Below are 22,508 nucleotides of genomic sequence, written 5' to 3'. Positions count from 1 at the left end.
GGGACAAAAAAAGACTGCCTACAAAATTGCAGCTTTCTAGGCCAGTTTGGTGAAATTATGATTTTTTCGCATTTTTGCAGTAGCCTCAAGATTTCCGAAAATTTGCCAATAACTGAAAATTGTAGGTTCTTCAGCACTAAAAATTTTTTCAGGTGATATAGTTTTTGCATGTTTATTTGATATGGTTTATAGTTCAAAAAATATCTTGCTGGTTGAGACCTCCCGTATGAAGATTCCAAATTTCTATTAATAAACCTTACTCGGGAAATTGCAATTTCATGCCTTCCGCTGAAGTTTAAAATGAGCTATTCATCTAAAAGTTTTTTTTTCGAGAATTTCATACCAGGGTAATTCTTTAAAAAAGTTTAAATTTCAGTACTAAAATTTTTCAAAAATGAAAACCTTTTTTTGAATTTTTTTCAAAAGGTACTTAATTTTGGGCATACCCAGGACCCCTAAAATGACTCCAGGCCCAAGTAATCTTCTATAGGGGCGGGGGTAGGGGCTTCAAAAAATTGGTGTCACATGTTGAAAAAAAAGCTGTTCACTACTTTTGGGTAAGTATAGGTATAACTGGAGCAGTTAAGTAGCTTTAGCTCACAAAAAGGTCATCAAGTAGGTACCAGGTACATACATTTTAATGGGAGTATTCAAACATGATAAGGTAGGTACTTTCCTTCGCCGTGGACAAGAAATCGCGATAGCCACGACGAAATACCAAGCTGTACTATCCACGACGTAAGAAAAAAAGAACCAAAATTTGTTTTACTGGTAATAGAATTAATAATTTTTCAATTTTCAAAGTTGTGGTCATTAAATACTTACCATTTGAATACAATACTTTCTTTTTTTCAAGAAAAAATGTCTCTTTTAAACGTTAGAATGATAAGCCACGGCGATGGATCTGAAAAATGGTAATCTGCACAATTTTCACAGATTAAGTAGGTACCATTCGGAGAACGGGTGACTGTATTTCCTTGATGGTTGTGAAATGGGCACAACACGGCTATCACTGAAACAATACAGTATAGCCATTTCACCGCAAAAAAAGTCGAACAGGAGAGTCAGGAAAAAATAAACAAAAATTGGCCACGGAGATGGAGCAAAAACTGATTACATCAATTTAAGGCCTCGGTTTCAGGGTATAAGTATCATTCTGAAAATTTATATTGGTTCTATCATTTACTCTGGATATCACACAATAATATGTATCCTTTTTTTTCTCAGAAAAAGTGACAGTGTAATTAATTTTTGAAGATGAAGTTGAAAAATTGAAAGTGGTTTACAAGCCACGACGATGGAATTTTCGGGGTTTAGGGGGACTTGATCCATAGTGGAGGGGGTTGGGGGACGTGAAACTGTATGCACGTGATGCCCGAGTTGGTATCTACACAATGCCACCGAAAAAAATTTCAATTGTGAATAGTATTCATGTGATGAAGTGAACCACCTGTTATATGATTTTTAAACTTTTTTTTGAGAATTACCCACCATAAGCGATAGCTTTTATTGTCTAGTTTCAAAATCTGAGGAGGGGTCATCTTAACCATCTTACTCGACGATGCTCATTGAAAAAAAAATAGGTAAAAAAGATGATAAATAAACGTATGGACATTTATACCAAGTCTTGTAATTTCAACGATTCCCTACCAATTAATAATGTTAGACCATTGAAAAAATTTTTCCACAAATGGTACCTTTACATGGCAGGTGGAATACGTCTCATACAAATCACATTTCCGATTCAGTTCATAATACCTACACGGTACCTGTACCTACCTATTCTGTATGAATAAAAGTCACGTCTGTCACGTGGATAATACACTTCCGAAGCTTATAATTTAGAATTTTGCGCGCTTTCTTTTGTTACTGTATGTAAATATTTTATGCATTCAATAGAAAGAAAAAAAGAAAAAAAAACTATTAAAAATGTCAATTTTTTTTTATTTGTATCGATATAATATTCTCACCTCTTTTCACTGCGTGTTCGCCACTTTTAGCGTACCTACTTACCTACATGGAAGTTTGAAATTTCGCACATTTTCATTTTGTTTGGAAAATTTAATATTGTGTGAAACTTATTAACATAATGTGTTTGGTATATCGTTTTTTTTCTATTCGGATTCGCTCTATTTTGAGTCTAATGGAAATAATGGTTGAAGGCATTCAAAGCTTCAGTTTCAGTTCACTTTGTTGTAATATATCATTTTGTGACGGAAAGCAAATTTCGTAGAAGAGTTGTGTTTTTAAAAAACTTTACGAAAGAACCAACTTATTAATATTTAACATTCGGTATGACATTTAGTTTGCACCTTTTTACGTAATGGTTACCTTTTTTAGTGCCATTTTCAATATGCATTTGCGTCGTTAGATTTGTCTGCGAGCTGGCGTAATTACCAAGATTCTATATAACTTTCACGTTCAAGAATGTTTTCTTCGGTGAAGTCTTCTCGCGAAGTGTATTTATAATTCATCGATTTTACCAAAACCAGAAACATTTTCCATGTTGAAACTTTATCCGCCCAGAACTCCGTTTCTACTCCATAAAACACACAGACGTGTATTATAGAAATTACCTCACTATACATACACATACGTATAGCTTGGTCGTTTAGAATTTACCAACATTTGTGTACCTACTTTTCTATATTATTGTGAACGCGAACTACACGAATTACTAAATCTAAATTTCAACGAATGACGAGAGGGAAAAATAGAAGAAATTATTTCACGTCGAATATTGAAAAAAAAAACGTAGATTTAAAACGTCGAAATACACATACACGCGAAAGGGTTAACTCGTATTTATTCTAGCAAAGGGATAACCAATCATTTAGGTCGAATTAACTACCCTCATCGTATGAAGAGGGTTGAAATGAGCGAAATTATTTTTCAACGCGAGTACCCTGTTAATAAGGGCTTTTTATAATTAAACGAGCATGATGCGAATTGAAAGCTAACTTTATCGCCTTTTCAAGATTTTATTTTCAAATTATTCAAATCTCCACGCCGCAGGTGATTTATCGACTTGATTAATTGATAACACCTTGGCCGATCCAATGGTATACCTATCTACCAACCTAACTCCGTTATATAGCTACCAAGCTATCTATACAATCACGATATTGTACAAGTACACGATAGGTATACTCGTACTTACTCAAAGTCGCCGAGCAATAAAAATCAAACTTTAAACAATTCGTTACTGCACGGTATAATAATATCGACAACTTATACAACGGTGTTTGGAATATCGCCGGTAAAAAGGATTGAAACTTTATTCGTTAAATTTTTATTTAGCTTCTAACTAGTTGCATGTCTGCTTAGCGTTTTTCCGCATCGTTTGTTTGCAGACTACCTATAATACAAACGAACTTGCTTTTATAGCCACGCAGTAAATCTCAAATTGAAAGAAAAAACTGTATCGAAATTTTATTACAATGTACCTAAGCAAATGAAAGCACACATATACCATGATACGAGTACCTTGTAGGCTCGTATCATAACGTACACCATCTCATATACCTACCTACTGCGTACAACTTACAAATACCTACGAGTACGTTAGTCTTGCATGAAATGCTTTGACAAGAAATTTTTATTAAATTTACTTTTTATTTCATGAACTTTGCTGCGGGGCTCGGCCTGTTTCAACCTCTTTTCTGTCTCTTTTTTTCGTTTTTATTGAGAAAATTTTCATTTCTTTTGGATGTAGGTACCTACTTATTTGAGAATCTTTTCTATATCGTCGCAGGAAATTATTAGATAGTCGTAAAAAATGTACCTTTTCGAATATTCATCAGTGTGTATTGAAACTGTGGTAGGTAGTAATTTAAAATAACATGAGGAAGTAGTTCCATTTTTTTTTCAAAAATGAGTGCAAAAAACAATAAGTACGTACTTAGATGTAGACGTAGAGGTAGGATACTTATTGCTATAGCATCTCTGGAAGGTACACGCTGGGATGGGTAAGGTCGCGGGTTAATTGGATTTACCTACAAGAAAAAATGCCTATACCTAGCGTAATTCCTCAAATCTTGAGAGAATTGTGATTTTTAAAAATTTTCTGAAGATTCCAGAATTGCTCAAAATGATCCAACGAAATTTTTCCGAAGTGTGTAGAAGAGGGAGACTAAAATATGTAGAAAGCATGCATATCAGATTTCAGCTTTCTAGTTCAACTGCGTAAAATAGACATTTTTTTCCATTCCCAACCCAAAGTTTATTTCTGAGAATTTCTCAAAATTAAAGAAATAGGTACCTAGACTTAAAAACCAAACAATTTCAATTTGTTACGTGCCTTTTTTAAATGCGAAAAGTAAAAGTGTGCCAATTTACATTTTCTTCTTTGGTAGGACAAGAAAAATTTAGAGTTTAAAACATTCGCACACCCTTCCACTGACCCTCTTTTCAAAAACTCGTGATTTTCCTATAATAAATACCTACATACCTATCTCATACCAAGTTTTCTTTTTCAAAAAAATTACATTCTTGTTATGTGGATAGGAAATAGGAACCAAATGGAAATTTTTGAACCGTTTATCAAACTTACTTATTGGATTTTAGTCGAAAACCCCCCAGAAAAATTTCCAACTGTTGCAATATTCTGGATCATAAAGTGTTGGCAAAACAATTTTTTAAACCAAAATTCCGGTCTTGAGCAATATCATGTTCCGTCTGTTTTTTTTTGAACGAAGAGTTGAGGGGTCATACTAAAAAAATTACCACCAACTTACAAAAATCATCATCAATTTACCGTAAAATTATCCTGTAATTTACCAAAAAAATTACCCTGTAATTTACCCAAAAATTGACCTGTAATTTACCCAAAAACTACCCTGTAATTTACCCAAAAACTACCCTGTAATTTACCCAAAAATTACCCTGTAATTTACCCAAAAATTTACCTGTAATTTACCAATAGATGGGCAGTAAGTTACAAAAAAAAAATAGAAATTACCCGTAATTTACCAAAAAATTACCCGTAATTCACCAAAAAATTACCCGTAATTGGCTTAATTTACTAAAAAATTACCTGTAATTCACCAAAAAATAGTGCGGGAACAAACTTTATCGGATGTATTTTTCACAGAAAAACACAATGAGACCAAAATCAAAACCCTAAAGCCTAAATTCGCGAACTGAGGGGTGGGGGGACGAAATCGATAGGGTCAAATTTTTTTTCATGTTTCACGAAAATCTGGATTCTTGAAAAATTTGCCGGGGGAACGTGATGATGTGATTTATTTTCAACATGGAAAAGTGCTACAGCTTTGAATCAATCAAGACATTCTAGTACGTAATTATTCAAGGTACCTACCTACTTAGGTACTATAGTCACAATTTTTCAAAGTTCAAAGTTATAGGGTAGCCTAATATGGACTACCTGTAGATTTGTTATGGATTAGACAATTTCATGTTGAAATGGTGCATATTAGGAATCCACAATTAACTTTTCAAATTTTGACTCTTTTCAGGAAGAAATTCATTTGGCCCATTTGGAATTTGCTTTTATTGTCTTAATTAAACATATTCTAATAGTGTTTCGGGCGTTAAACGTATTTTTACAACATTGTAACCTTGTTTAAAATGATTTTTCAAAGTGGTCCATATTACGAACCCAAAACTCACTTTTCGATTTTTGACATTTTTCAGAAAACAATTTTTTTGACACACTTGAAAATCTCAAAAATGTCGAGGATTTGGAATATGATAATACATAGATAGATGTAGGTACATTTTAAGCTATCAACAAAGTTTTTAGGTCAATTACAACGACCACGGCATTCAAAAACAAAAATGTGGTCCATATTGAGCTACCTTACCCTTAAGTTACAAAAAAAAAAAAAAAAAAAATATATAAATTACCCGTATTTTACCAAAAGAATTTGTAATTTACCGAAAAATCTCCATGTTTTGATCTGAATTTCTCATTTTTGACCAAAGGTAGGTACTTCAAATTCCCCAATTTTGTCGAAGGATGATAAATGAAACCCTGTACCTATTGTTGGGAATGTCGGGTGACATTATTGTTTGTTACGTTTTTCGAGGCCTTAGAGTACGAATTTCAACCGTTTATTTATCTGAGCATCCCAATTCCTAGGGCCCCATTTTTGAAACTTGCTTAGTCTGGCTTCAACATGATACAAGATAACTGGGTGAAAGTGCGGAGCAGGTATTCATAAGTATAATATTGCAGCTTTTATCTTAAATGTGAAACTTTTCAAAGAAAAAAATCCCTCGACAACATCGAGAACCCTTGTTTCATTCAATGACGGTTCTTTTTTCAATACTTAGTCTCAAAATTTGATGATTCGTTAAAATCAAGCGCACACGTCAACTGCATAAACTTACACAAGGTTGTAGTACCTACACAGTAAAATGTAAGCCATGTTATGGCAATAGAAGAAGTATGGAGAAGGATACAAAAAAAAAAAGTCCCAACCTACATTGCTCATATTCAAGATTTGTGAATTAAATTAAGGTCGGTTCGACGTAGGCATGGCACTTAGGCATTAGGCACTAGATAGTAGATGCTGCAGCTACTACGTAGTACGTACACCACCGTCATTAACGGACGATTATTAGCCTTACCTGTCATCTATCATATCACGACGAACGCGCGGTACCTATTCTTGGAAAAATAATGAAATTACATGGCGGTTAACGCAAAATGTAATTTATGTTCGCAGCCCGATTTTAGTGGTTGGCAAATTTGAAGTGCTGAAATAGCAGTCTGCAAATTAAAATTGCTACATTGACGCGAAGATTACAAACGGCGCGAATTTACGCTCGCGTTAAGATACGTTTCAAATCCGCTAGAAAATTTCATTTACAATACAAATTGGATTAAAATTTCGTCGGCGTTGCCGCTGCTGCTGCGCCACATTCATCGTTTCGTATTCGAATGCGCGTAACTGATTTCACTATGCTACATTATCGCCGGTTTTGCCGGTAAACGTGGAACCTTTTAGTATAGATTTAACTAATTGAGAAATAAAATTTTCACCAAGCTTGTTGCGGTTTTTCAAAGTCGGTTTATAGCTTAACAAGCCAACAGATTCAACTTTGGCCTCTAGTGAAAAATTCAAAATACATTTGAAATCTCTTTTAAAGGGTTAGGTTTAGGTACCTTTTTACCTTTACCTGCGTTCTTACCATTCGTTCGTGGCGGACTGAACGAATAATACGATAGTCTTCCGTATAAACAGAAGTAATCTTGTTCGATTTTCTACTCGTGAAAAGCTGGTTCAACATTCTGTCCACAAAATTCCGAGGAATTGTTCTTTGAAATGATTGTATTTAGTTAACTATTTGATAGGTATAGTAGGTAGGGGTACCTACGTTAATCAATTTATTCAAATATCTAATGGAGATAGAATTTTCAATCATACGTAGCCTAATGAAATTTTCATGGTCATCTTAATCGAATAATCAAATTCCATACTTCTTTCTTACTCATTTTTAGTGACTCTCCCTGCCTTAGTCTCCTGTTTTGCTATAGAAGGTTCAAAAATTTTCTGGAGAGTTTCCCATTTTAAAGTTGATTTTCTCGCCAATTTTCTTTTAAATTCAACTAATATTTTTCTTATTCATCTCAGCGTAGGTAAGTAAGTATGCAAATAAAATAATGGAATTTGTAAACCTCAATAAAGAGAACCGTTCTCAACAAACATTCCACTCGATTTTGTGATTCTTTCGCAGAGCTAAGTACCATCTTACAATTACATTTACGTATACTTATAGAATTGAGATACCTACAAACGATGTAAAAATATCGTAGAAAACTTCAAAATAAGTGGGAAATCATTTTCGCTTTTTTTCAAATATTTCGTTGCTTTGGCCAAAGAATGTCTCAACTTAGATAGGTAAATACCTATGTACCTACATTGTCTGCACTCGTATTAAAGACAACAAACGAAACAAAACAAACCCCCTCGAAAAACACCATACCCGATAAAAATAAACAGAATGTCGTCTCGCTTTATTTTATTCTTATAGTAGGTACCTTCTATAAAGTCATAGTAATGCTCGAAGCGTAACCTTACGCGGATATTTTTTCTTTGAAAAATTACCACGAGATATATAAAATTAATTCGTAAAAGGGGGTTTTCTTGATAACGAAGCTCGACTTCAGATTCTGATGTACGTTTATAAGTCAGATATCTCCGTTATGGAAATTTCTCCAACTTCAACCTTGCTTATCTAGATACTTACATAGTTTTTTTTTTGGTCGCAAAAGTAGATTTTTCTTTTACATATTTTGCGGTACCTATCTATGAATCTTCATGTCGTAATAAAATGAAATGGCGAGGTGAATGTTTCACAAGATGATTTCAATAAGATTTGAAAAGAACTTCGCCATACAAATTTCTATAGCTTTGATAACTTTCAACATACGTAGGTAGGTACCTCTACTTACACATTCATTCATTTAGACAATTCAAGGAGTAAAGAAACATTACCTAGTTACTTTAAATACATATTAAAACTATCCCGTAATTTCTTTAAAATCTTTTTAAAATCATCTTAAAATTATTTTTAAATGATGAATTACAAATTCAGAATCAGAAATCATTAGAAAAACTAAAACAGAACTGTAAGAAAATTCTTTCAGAATAGAAAAATTTCCGGAAAATTCACTTCGAACCGGGATTTTCTCAATGGGTTCCGTAAATTCAATGCTTATGGTGAGGAGAGGGGGAAACTTAATTAATATTCTGGTCAAAAAATGCACTTGAGGTGTTTGCCTGGAAACCCAATCAATCAATCAATATATTTATTTCCAAAAATATTTTGAAATTACAAAATATCCCTCCAATGCGCAATTACGCGAGCGAGGGGGCCTCCATGGTAACATTGTTCATGTGAAAAAAATTCAACAGATTGCAGGAGGAGAAAAAAAAAGAAAAACAAACGAAACGAAACAAAAAATAAATAAATAAGTAAGTAAATAAATGAATATAAAACAAAACTAAAAATAATGACAACATAGGAAAATTTGACAATTGTGAAGGAACACATTGGTGAAGTCCATCAGTAGTAAACCAAAAATAATCTATCAACATGCCAGAAAGACAAATTCATTTAGAACAAACAATCATCCTAGAATATTCCGAAATGAATGCATCTACAGCGGAATAATGGGACCTTACATATTATAAGCAAACAGAAAAATAGATATGTGATGTACTACCCAGTAGTCTGTAAGGTGTTTTTGCTCTCCAGTAACCACTGGACCAGTGCCAGCTGAGAGCCCAAACCTCTACTCATCACTGCATTAAACAGCCTTGGCAAACACGACAGAGCCTGAGCACGAGATCTATCTTGTTGGTACCTAGGTAGGGGAGCAACGGTGTTATCAATCTTTCTCCCCCTCTCATTCATGTAAACTCTAAATGTGGACCCATTCCTTTGTATCTGGACTTGATAGAGTTTTTAAATAGGCAGAATTTCTAGTTTTTGAAAATTGTTTGATGTACTTTCCCCTCTCTTTTTACCTACAATAATGCTCCTAACTGCCCATTTTTGTAGCATATGAATAGATTCTAAGTGGCAGTCCGCTGTCCCCCCCAAATGAACAAGCCATACTGAAGAACAGATTGATAGAGAGCATAATAAATTTTTACTATATGTGTTGAGTGCCAAAATGTTATGCCACAAAACGAATAAAATAGTTTGGTTTTTTAAGTTTAGTTTGTAAGTACTAAGTAGAGCTGAAAAACGGTTATGCTATTCACCAACTGGTATCGGGGTCAAATACCGGCTGAACCCGCTACAGAAGGTAACGAGTTGAGTCGGATACCAGATATTATAGTATAGTGAGAACAACGCGGTTTTATCGTCACTTGTACAGCGTGAGTCATAACACACATCTCAACACTTGTCACACAATGCCACTCCCCCACTGACTTGTAATCATCTACTGTGTGACAATTGGGCGTGGTTTATGATGTCACACTGGTACACCGGCGTGGCTGCGCATTCAACTCGCTACACGTTATAATGTGAACTGGTGGGACATTTTTCAACTAGTTACCCTCTACTAGAGAGTAGTGAGAATTTATGATACGGGTACAGCAGTTACCCGCTGTCAGCGAGTACCATTTTCAGCTCTAGTAAGTAAGTACATATACTTAATAGGAATCAATCATTATTCTGAGGTACCGAGTTGACTCAACTTGGGACAGGGGCATGCAGCCACACGGAGCCCCACATCCAGGCTTTCATGCAAGTAGCACCTTAACCCTAGGTCAGGGGAAACCCTATAGCCAAAACTTAACAATTTTGATTTGGATGAATTTGGTTTTAATTTATGTTGCTAGAACCAGCCTCCCAATAATTTCAATAAACTTAATGAGATCATCTTGATTTTTGGCTCTATTTACTAAAGTTGTATCCTCTGCAAATCCATATAATGTCCCATTTAATTTTAGTTCAAAAATGTCAATAATGTAAATTAAAAAGAGGATTGGTCCTAGTATGTTGCCCTGTGGTACCCCATGTATTACAGGTAAGAAATCCCCAATTTTACTCCCAACTTTAACAGCTTGAGTTCTTCCCTCCAGGTAGGATCTGAACCAGTCATGCTGCACATCCCTGATCCCACAGTTCCAGAGCTTCTGTAAAAAAATCCCAACATCAACCGTGTCAAATGCCTTACTGAGATCGAGGTATGCCGCCGCAACACTATTGTCCCAGACAAAAATTCATACTTCTGTTTTGAAAAGAAATCTTTTTAATGCAGGAAATTTAAAATTCGATTTTTTACAACTTTTTCAAAAATTTTTGATAGTACCGAAAAAAGGGAGATTGGCCTGTCAGATCAAATGTTAATAAATCTTTCAAACAAGTTGAGAATAAGCCATAGCTCGATTCTTACCTGCCCAAATTAATTTTCACTCCTTCAAAAAATTTTAAACCCTGGAGAAATTGAAAACCACGCTGGAGGCTCCTGAAAGACCAGATTTGGTGAAACTTGGTCCAGAGGAGATGATATTTTGTTATTAAGCACAAATCCCTGAAAATGGTCCATTTTTAATTTTTAAAAATTCGCCAAAGATCAAAACATCGATTTGGGCAGCTGAAATTTTGGTTATGGCGTTTCAGGTCTTTCCAAAAATCACGATTACATACAAATCGGAGACGGGCATCTCGAGAGGATTCTCCTGTTGTATACAAACGAATTTTTCTTATCCTTGTATATCTATGCTTTTTTTCTCGGACCTTAATTTTGGAATAGAGTAACCAGACCTTAATTAAAACTTATAATATTATTCATTTTTTCTCAAAAATAAGCTCACTGGACGATACAGGTGTATCAAAATAACAAAACCAAACACCAGTACGACTCACATCCAACACCCCACTGGAGGAAAAAACCAGGGGAAAACAAAACAAAATTGTTGTTATGCAAATGGCTTACTTTAGTTAATCAGGACCATTCGAATAGGTACTGCTGTAAAATCGTAGTCCATCCACGTAGCTCGAAAGAAAACAAAAAGACCTAGCTTGGTAGCAAATCCTCGTTAACGAATTCGCAAGCATGCGAAATTTAAAAAATAAATAAAAGTATGAGTGGTTCCTTCCGAATACTCAAATTAACCTTAGATAGCACTAAATTACCTTCGAACAAATCACCTTAGTCATTATTTTCAACGTTTAGTAAAACCGCATTCTCTATCTAAGTTAGATAGGTACCGTCTACGTGAAAAAAAAAGCATAGCCTGACGTTTATTTTCTATACCTGGTGCGTAATACCTTGTTTATGCGTCTGTATTATCTACAAACTGTGTAGTAAATTCCCATAAAGTTTTTTCGCTTCTTCGTAGGTAGGTACGAGTATATACATATCAAAAATACTTTATCGTAAATGTTTTAAAATTGGAGCAATTTTTTCGAAACACTTTCTCGTTTTTCAACAATTTTTGTTTTCTGTTGTTGCGTTTGGTGTTGCGCAATAAACCTTATATGTACCTACATACGGTAAATGTAATACACATACGTGCGCTATACTATCTTTATAATATATCATAACCGTTCCAGTTTGTTTGTTGAATTTCAATCTTTATTTTGGGAATTTTTTACTTGTCAGCTTTTCGTTTTCTTGCATTATCTCACGGTGTACTTATTTTCTTCTCTTCATACTTTCTTTTTTCTCCTTTTTTTATTCGAACGCGATTCCTTTTCATGGTATTTGTTTCAACATATATCGGTAAATTATGAACTTTATATGGTTTCTTCGCGTATAGTATACTTTATTTATCCAATTTTTTTAACTTATGGTTTTCGAACGATGATCCGAGCGTATAAGTGTACCGAATATGCTCGTAGCTCGCTCCTTATTCTATTCCGGATTTGTTTTTTTATTTTGCCAATTCATCTAGTGTGTATCGGATACGTACTCTATGATGACGGTTGTCTTTTCCTTTTTCATATGACAAATGATGAACCAAGAATTTGTCGTTATACATTGAAAGCAAAACAATGTTAGATGAAATGAACCACGTATGCTTTAAATTTAAAGGAAAAATTATACGTGTCGAGTTGTCCATTAATTTTTACTTTGATCAATAATTTATCTGCTTATTCAAGCTGTTGTGAATCACGTCATTGACAGAAATGTTTAATATTTTCAAGATGAAAGATGTATTTTTGAAGTATCCAGATCGATTCTGTAAAATTTTAGTTTTATGGATGCGCCTCAGATGTCACATAAGGTAAGATGTGGCATGTGAGGGGCACTGTGGAATTTGATTTCAAATTTAGATGACTTTTTTTTTTTTTTAACGGGAGCTGAAAGAATTCGTAAGAACCCCAACCAATAATTCAAATTAGGTAGGAGAAGAAAAATTCAATTATTCTTTTTCAAAATGACATCACAAACTACCCTGGAATCAGCACTGTCTCATCAAAAGCAATCTTTAACGCTTCATCACATGTCTAAAAAGACTAAAAAAAATAATTTTTCGCTGAGAGATATTTTCAAAATTACATTACCTACTTAGTTAGATACCGAAGAAGGGTGTAAAAACCTACCTAAGCCTTTTCGAAAGCGAAAAGATTTTTGTACCGATAAAAAAAAAAGTAAAAGAAAAAACAGCAGAGAAGTTGATGAAAGAGATAGACATAATATTCAATTTAAAATTCATCCATTTCAGTTATACATTTTTAAAACATTTTTCACGTTAACCAGAAGGTTTCTATTTTGAAAGTTGTCTTTGTCTTGTCACCCAAACTAATCAGACTTTTTCTTTCTCGCTTTTTCCCCCTCTCCCTTTTCTTTTTTCAACTCGACTTTACAGGCCTATTCGATAATTCCAGAAAGACTTACACGCAGTAGAATTTCAAAACGCGTATTTAAATCAACGAGAAAGAGTCATCTTGGCATTTGTTGACTTACCTACTCTTTGATTTCGTGAGTAGTTCTGCGTGTTTCAGCTCTTGAAACGTAATTGACCACACCCGCGACTCTGACTGGCGGCTCCTCGTTACGCTGTAAATAGAAAATTTAAACAAAAATTAATCTTCGCACCGATGCAAGTTATTTTTATAAGTGGAATTTTTCTTTCTCAAATGCACCACCATATTTACGGGTTTTTCTCGCTTCATTACACTGTTTTGGTAGCCGGGGTAGTTTTATTCGACGTAATATTTTTCTCAGTCTCACTCGACTAAATTCAATTTCAATATGCGGACGTTGAATTAGTTTTTTTTTTTCATCTTCCAGATTGGAAACATTTTCACGCTATTTTTATTCAGTTTTTTAAGGGTAGAAATAATGGCGGCGAGGACGTAAGGTCAAGTAGGGTAATTTTATCTGTGGATGGAGGTCACAGACGATTGCTGATTCAAGTTTGCGAATACGTAGGTGGGTAATTTAAAATTTTTGCGTCAGCGTTGAGTTACCATTTGATAACTTTCACCTTCACCAATCATATTTAAAAATTGAAAAAATTCATAAAGATAGTTACTTGGAAATTTGTATTGAACATCGATTTACTGGCAATACAAAATATGTAGATAATTAATTGAGTACAAATGGAAAGATTTCAAGTGTAAAATTATAGTAAAATTGTACCTTCGCCTTCTCCTTCCATTAATCGAGTTTTGTGGCGCAAGTTAATATTGGCCAGTTTCAGGACATTCTGTGTACCTAATTTAAATACAACCTACATAAAAAATTCAAAATTATTGCCCAAGTTATTTTTATTTGCATTTCATATTGGATCGTTCATTTTGCGATCGTAAATTGAAACTTCATATAAAAAAACTTTGAAAGTTTCACAAACATCAGCAATTTTTATTTTCACGATATCTCATTCTTACGAAATTGAAACAAAAGAAACAACAAAAAAATGGAATTTTCCGACAAAATGTGCAAATACGATGATTTTATTTTAAGCCCATAATGTATACAAAAAAAAACCGGGGTTCACTCGCAGTCGTATCCTTTATTTCAATGGTAGCTCGATCGGTAATAACCTATATTCTTCATTTCAAGGGGAAAATTCGTTTTGGAAATAAATCAAACTACGCAGATAGGCGGTGAAAATACGAACCTATATAAAAAATAAGAAAAAAATTCAAGCCGACGTGAAATTTAGGTAATTGGAACACGTAAAGTTGAAAGAGAGACGATAACGTAGTAACGTCATTAAATTCCGCGCAAATACGCGTATTTTAGATACCCCTTGTATTCGGTATTCGACGTCAATTGATATTTTGATTCGAAAGTTTTATACCGTTTTTGACAGAATATAACGAAGAGCTTTTCAATAATAATAGAAAAGGTAATCCATCCCTCTCTTCCGGTGATAACTTTTCCTAATTTATTACACGTTATCGGTTACCAATGACACATTGGAGCAGTTTTTCAAAGCTTAACTTTTTGTGTATTCGAATCTCCACGCCAAGCCGTACCGTATCGCCGGACGAAACAAAAAGCGAAATATGTCAATTATTTGTTACTTAAAGTTACACACAGCCCTGTAGTTGACAAATTTTATACGTCGATGAATTCACAACTGCCGGCGAGGCGTACAGTTTTTAAATAGGTGTTTTGTGTTTATACAGGTATGTTGTAAGGGTATATATTTTTTTTTCTGGAGACGGGGCTATTTATGTATTATGAGCTTTTGACGCGAGTTGGGTCCCTATTCATTTTTTTTGTCGAGGTATTGAGATTTATAAATAGATGGGTTGTTAAAGACTACACTACCTACTGCAGAGTTTCAAGTAATTGGGAATATTTTCATTCATTTAGCTCTTATCAAATTTTTCATGCTCACCTGCTTGTACCTACCTATACTTTTATTATATACAAGATTAAAATTTTATCCTCTTAACCTTTGCTCTATTGAATGCTGTGAATTTCGATTTTTTCTGCGCTGAGTAGACAATAAGTTGTGCACTTTCAAATTTTTATGAGGTTTGTTGGTATGGATTGGGATAAATATTTATTTCGTTAGAGAATTTGAATCAAAAGTCTGGTAAATTGTGAAAGAGTTCATCAAAAAGAAAACCATCTGAGAACATTTTTTTCAAGAAGGGTTAATTTGTTTGATCTTTCCGTTATTTTTTTACTCAGAAGATGAAATTAGAATTGAAAAGATCGTGGTCCTACAGCAAGGCCAGCAGAACCTTCTAACAAACTGCATTCATTTTGTCGACGTTCGTGTTAATAAAATTGCATAACTAGTTTGCCGTAAATACGCTAACAAGTAGGTACTGCTAAGCCATTCCACTTTATAATTGTTACAATAGATTTTCAATGATTATGGGTTCTCCTTACATGCTCAATCTTGTGTAAGGAAAGTATCAGAGGAAATTTTATTTTAAATTAATAAGCATGCATTTTTCAAAGATCTGCCATCAATAATTTTTGTAATATTTTCGCTCTCAAACTCATTTGTGACTCACCAAAAATTTTTTGTGATGAGCTAGTGAGGCAGGCAGGGCCGGACTTTAAAGCAATTTTCCGCCCTGGGAAAAAATTTTTTACCACCAACTCCTTCACTTGCTTGCCCCAACCAGAAAAAAGTAACACACTTTTCTAAAACCTTCAGCAAGTTTTAAAATTTTCCAATAGGTCATCTGAAATTAGATTGGAGACCCCAAAAATGAACTTCGGAACGATCGAGAAGGTGCCCAATAAGTACTGACCAAAGTAATAGGTCCTAAAGTTGATTTTCGGTCCCTCCAGAGTGATTTGGAATTGTGGCAGAAAATTGAAAACTTTTCGAAGGATTCAAAATAGCACAAAACAGAGTATTAGGAAGAAATAACTCTTGCTTCTCACTTTTTACCTTTGACAAAACAGAGTAGTTGTTTTGTTCCCGTGTGTGGGATTTAAATTGAAGAAATTATTCACGTTAGTTTAATTTCGCACTAAAAAATGTACAATTCATAAAAAAGTTTTAGAATCGGCCTTTCAAAAATTTATTTTCAATTCTAAAAAATCCAAAAATGAACTTTAGGACTTACAATTTTGGTTACGGAGGTTTCCTTTTGATCTAGCTTAGTTTCGTTCAAATTGGAGAGTATCTGTGAAAAAAGGTTCCCTTGTGAGCTTCATTGAAGAATTTTGAATGCATTTGAATCAATTTTTTGAAGAGCCATAATGATAAAAACTAAGACTGTAACAAATTTGATAAACTTGGTAAGCAAAACTAATTTATCAGCTCCTTTTATACAGAAATAATTTTTAGCGAAGTTTTTATCAATAATTTTAAATAATTGTTTTTTGGGGGGAGGGGGGTGGGGGAGAGTGGCGGAATCACCTGCATATGTTGATGAAATTCACCACTTTGGTGAATAATTTTCAGAAATGGCACTTTGCTTTGTGATGTCGCAGAATTTTCCCTCTGTGTGATCCATTTTAATTGGTCATCTGTGATAATTTTTCATAATTATCCAAAAAAAATTGTAAATTTAGGGCTAAAATTCTTCAAAAATGCTCAAAAAAAATTTCACATAAATTTTTACTCTCTTTTGTAGGTTACATGACACTTTTTTCAAAAATTTCAAAAATCGTGACTAAAGAGCTCAAAATTTCTCTATTAAGAGCTACAAGGAGTTAAGTCCAAGACGTGCCAATTTTGACATGTGACATATCAATTGTTAAATTTTCGATGTCGCAGATTCCAAATTTGTTTTTCAATTTTTTTTAAATAATGACTTTCTGAAAGTTTTTTTTTTTTTTGAAATCTTGTACGTACTTTTCTTTAAAAATAAACCAAAAATTGAAAAATGTTGATTTTTTTATCCTTAAAACAATTTTTTATTTTCAAAATGTGCATTTCCTCAAAAAAATGCATATTTTTTTCATCTGCTCATGCATGCCGTGCACCCCAGTATTTCCAAAAGGTTCCAGGTGTGACCCAACTTCACGAAGCACCAAGTCATACTCCATCATTAGCCGTGATCAATCTTCTTTTTAAACATTAGATGAGCCATATTGCCATGTATCCAGAACATGTGAATATTTTTCAATCGGTCCAATCTTAAAAGTTGTCTAAAATGAACCTCTACCACCGGCCCAAGTGACGTTTCTAACAATTTCTTGGTTTTCGAATAAATTAGTTTTTTGCGTTTCGTGAAAAATTGCATTTTGGCACTTGACACCTTTTATGTAACTGTTACCGATTCAATTTTCTGTTCATTGTACATACATAGCTCTGAAGATACATAGATGTGAATGGAAAAAAATGATGAAAATAAATTTTTTGATGATCAAACTTTTGCTCCCACAATCTGTGGGTGAGGCAAATGTACATATACCTACACAGACTCAGTAGGTGTTGTATCGTTATCTGGTAAAAGATCTTGCTACTACTTTCGGATCATATTGTACATATATGTTCATAAAACAGTTTTAAACTTATATCAATTTTGTAAACAGCTTTGGTTGTTTTCTTTGCTCTATACGTAGGTAGATTTGTTATGCTCGACGATACGCGAGTAACATCGTTGTAACCTATGTACAATATCACGTTGTTTAATATTCAAGCATGAAGATGACAACGCCAATAACATCGCGTTTTGTAACCTTGTCTCATTCTATTCAAACTGCAACGAATATTCGAATCGAACGTTTCAAAGAAACAAATCCTACACCAAGCAAGGTACATATAAGAGAGAAAGAGAGAAAATCAAACTACATATAAATTTAATGAGAATCGTAAAAATAATGAATAAGAGGAAACACGCGAAAAAACATACCCAAACCGAATACTTAGCGAAAAGGGCATCTCTACAACCGATGTAAAGGTATGTTGTGCGATTTTTTATCCTTGGCATTGAGCCATTTAACCTGAATTTCGCATACAAAGAAGCCAGGCTTTACCTTTTTGCATACGTATGAACGTTTTAGACATCTTTTAAATTACCCCTACTTACCCATACCTACTTATATACGTATGTTGCATGAAAATTTCAAATTGTTCTCGTAATTAAATAATATTTCGACTTAATACCTGGCTAGGAAAATTTACATTTTACCCGAAGAGCCGGAGAATTTTATTCGTGGAATTTATACACCACACCGGCTCGTTATTCTTAATTATTTTAAATAAAAAAATATCAAAACGAAGTATTTTTGAATGAAAAAAAATCACGCTGTTTAATCTTTTTTTCCTCTTGTTTTTAAAGCCTTTCTCGGCTCGACTTGAATTTCTGGAATTGATTTATATTCCTTTAATTAATGCTTTTTCGAAAGAAAAAAAGTAAAAGTGGGAAAAATGCGGTATTATGTTTAATTGACATCGCCTAATGGTCCTGAGAGATCTCCAAAATGGTTGCAAACAACTTAAATTCGCCATGTTCAACTGCAATAAGCTTTTCCTCGTTGGTGTTTATATTCGCATGAATCACAACGAGTTAGGTGTTTTGTGAATTTATTTTCGAGTATCGAATTTTCAAATGAGGCTTTTCACAAAACCATGTGGATGTTGCACTTATATGAAGAGCTAAATACTGAAAGATTAAAGTGATTTGGTGGAAAAATCCGTGGGAAATTTTCACACCAGAGTAAATTAATTTATACGAATATTTTATCAACTTTTAGTCACCTTTTATAAGGCCCACGTACTTATTTGATCGAGTGAGCTCTATAAATCGATTCCGAATGTGTTGATAAATGTTCCTCCACGTGGAACCAACACGTTTTCAAATTTTGACAAGCCTATTCACCAAGTTTTTTTTTTCACGTATAAGCCATAAAATGCCACATAACGAAGAATTCTGCATCATAAAACCTAGAAAACGATATCGTGTAAAAAATTTTCTTTTGTTTGGACCATGTTTTGACCATATAAACAAAACGAAACAAAAAAAAGAGAAAGGAATTGTAGCTTTACAATAAAAAAACCCACAGGTTAAGCTATAATACAACGCCAATAATTTCCTTTTGACAGTTTTCAAAGTGTTTATAAATAGAAAAGGACACTTCAGCAACTTACGACTTTTTTCCGACAAAGTTTTTTGCTCTCTTTTTTCTCCAGTCTTATTTCTTTTTTTTTTTATTCACTCCTCCTACACCCTGCCAACTTTAATGTACCTCTCAATAGTATAGGAAATGAAATAAAAGCGCGGCTGTTTAAGATACTATAACATATAAAATACCGGTTACACAAAAAAATTACATTTTAGTACATTAAGCCTGTGGCCAAAGCAAAAAATACATTAGGTACCGACGTAACTTACTTTTACGCATATAGTTCGATGACTTTGTTGAGTTGCCAAATTCACCACAGAGAGAAAAAAAAGGCACCGTATGAACTTTTTACACGCGCTTCTTTAATTTTTCGCACAATGGCACATTGTGTATACCTACAGGTCGTATTTCTACGAGCGGCTTGTCTTTTCAATATTTTCACGCGATTTATTTATCATCAAGGAGGGTATACCTATGTGATAGATGACGTACTCGATTGCAAAATTTACCGTAAATCATCCACCGCGAGGTTTTGAAATGAGAATTCGAGTATTTTGATGGTCATGTTACGAACATTGCTTTTGATTTGCCGTTTCCATTGGAAAAAATATATAATTTTCGAGTAAAGTAACCCCGCTAAATGATTGACTATCGTGAAAATTTACGAAGTATTTTCTTTGTTCGGAGTTTATTTTCGAAAGTTACCGAGTCAAATGGAATTGGTTAAGAGAATAAAAGAGGAAATGCGACAAGAGAAAAAAACGTTGAAGGGAGAATTGGAGTTCAAAATTAAATTTTTTTACAAAGTATCAGCGATTTTGAAAAATTGAAGCATTGGTATTTTTCATAACCTGGCTTATTAAAATGAGTCGAAATTATCAATTCGATATTGACTGAAATGAATTACGAATATCATGATCAAAATACTCGCTCGAAAGCAATAAAAATATTACCAACTCTTTACGTGTTCATCAATATAGTATGAAATTGAAAAATATTACCTTCATCGTATTTTGCTTGATCATTTGAAGTGCAATTGTTTCTTTGGAAAGAAAATATTTGAAACGATATTTTTAGATATATTTTTATTTTTCAAAATTGTATCTACTTAATGAAACGGAAATTCCCATAACTTCCTTCATCTACACTTTTACAGACATGGTTATTGATAATTTTCCTCCTGTTCGTATCGATGTTGAATGGAAAATGCACTTTGATTACCTAGCTTTGTCGAATGTACGACGAACGTGGACACCTACTATAAGTCGGGGAGCCCGCTTAAGGATCTATTGCACCCCCCCACCCGTCGATCATCCGGGACAACTTTTTTCTTAAAACATTTCCAGCCCTTGTACTCAAAAAAAGTGGCCCTACTTTCAAAATGGCGGCCATTTTGATTGACAGGTCAGCCAAAATCGCAGATTTTGCGTACCAACATAGGACATGCACAACATTTTTCAAACTGTACAAAAGTAGATCGAAAGATCAAGCAAAAATGTATCATCTGTCAAAATTTCAAGTGCTATAGTGCGTTTTTCGATTTTTGGTGAATTTTTGAAAATCAAATTTAGGCCAAAAATGAGGGAAAAAATCAAAATTTTACCAAATTGACCAAGAAAACTGACATTTTGGATACACCCTATTTTCGACATGCCAATTCGATTAGAAACTGTTTCAAACCGTTTTGAGCAGTTCTGGAGCCTCCAGCAGATTTTTGAAACTCGAAATTCTCACAAAATTTCATCAAATGGAGTTGGATAGCCGAAATTTACTCTGCAAACTAATTTCAATATGTTACGAAGTCAACTGCAGGGGGATTTCAAGTCGTTTTAGAGCATCCAGCGACTTTTTGAAAATTACTGGAGCCTCCAGTAGATTTTTGAAACTTTAAATTTCCTAAACATTTTATCAAACGGAGATGGAAAGTCAAAATTCATTCTGCAAACTAATTTCGGTGTATTTCAAGTCGTTTTGGTGTTTTTTGGAAAATTAAAATTTCCAAAAAGTAACTGGAAGCTTCAAAATCATTTAAAAACATTTGAAACCTCCATGTAGTCGACTTCATATCTGATTGAAATTATTTTGCGAAGTAAATTTCAGTTTGCCAACTCCATTTGGTAAAATGTTGCGGGAATTTCAAGTTTAAAAAATCTACTAGAGGCTCCAGTAATTTTCAAAAAGTCGCTGGAGGCTCCAAAATGATTTGAACCCACCTGAAGTCGTCTTCGGAGCGCAGGGTGTTAAAATTGGAGTGTAGAGTAAATTTCAGCTTTCCATCTCCATTTTTTGATGAAATTTTGTGAAAATTTAAAGCTTAAAAAATCTGATGGAGGCTCCAGGAATTTTCAAAAATCTGCTGGAGGCTCCGGAACTGCTCAAAACAGTTTGAAACAGTTTGCAATCGATTTGGCATGTCGAAAATAGGGTGTATCTCAAATTTCATCTTTCTTCGTCAATTTGGTAACATTTTGATTTTTTCCCTCATTTTTGGCCTAAATTTGATTTTCAAAAATTCACCAAAAATCGAAAAACGCGCATGTCCTATGTTGGTATGCAAAATCTGCGATTTCGGCTGACCTGCCAATCAAAATGGCCGCCATTTTGTAAGTAGGGCCACTTTTTCTTTGAGTACAAGGGCTAGAAATGTTCCTTAGGACTCCCATAAGTTGTCCCGGAGGATCGACGGGGGATGCAATAGATCCTTAAGCGGGCTCCCCGACTATACAGAAACAGATATATATTGAGAAATTGCAAACCTACCTAAAGAGTGGTCAAAATTTTGATTTGATTACAATCAAAATGTCAATTTCAAAATCAAAATATCTAGGAAAATATTAAGTAGGTACATTTTGATTAGAACACACATCGTTACAAACAGTCTGAAATACAGAACAAAACAGAAGAAAAATTGAATAAATATTTCAGGAGCAGTTTTCATCATACAAGCAGATTTTCTTTCAACTACTCTGAAAAAAAAAACACTAGAAAGAGTAAATTTTGGAACATTCTCTTGAAAAACGTACGAGAAACCTAAGACGAGCATTCGATAAAAAAACCCAGGAAATAGCATCCA

General features: G+C 33.9%; 1 protein-coding gene across 1 annotated transcript in view; it reads right to left on the bottom strand.

Annotated features, from left to right (window-relative positions):
- Nucleotides 1-22,508, bottom strand: part of LOC135835542 (leucine-rich repeat neuronal protein 1-like) — a 142,913-nt gene that overhangs the window by 17,719 nt on the left and 102,686 nt on the right. Inside the window, exon 4 of the mRNA XM_065349859.1 lies at nucleotides 13,403-13,495. The gene's annotated coding sequence lies outside the window, so the exon portion shown is untranslated. The remainder of the gene's footprint in view (nucleotides 1-13,402; nucleotides 13,496-22,508) is intronic.

Source organism: Planococcus citri, chromosome 2 (genome assembly GCF_950023065.1).
Source record: "Planococcus citri chromosome 2, ihPlaCitr1.1, whole genome shotgun sequence".
NCBI lineage: Eukaryota > Metazoa > Arthropoda > Insecta > Hemiptera > Pseudococcidae > Planococcus > Planococcus citri.
This window is presented reverse-complemented; position numbering and strand designations above follow the sequence as displayed.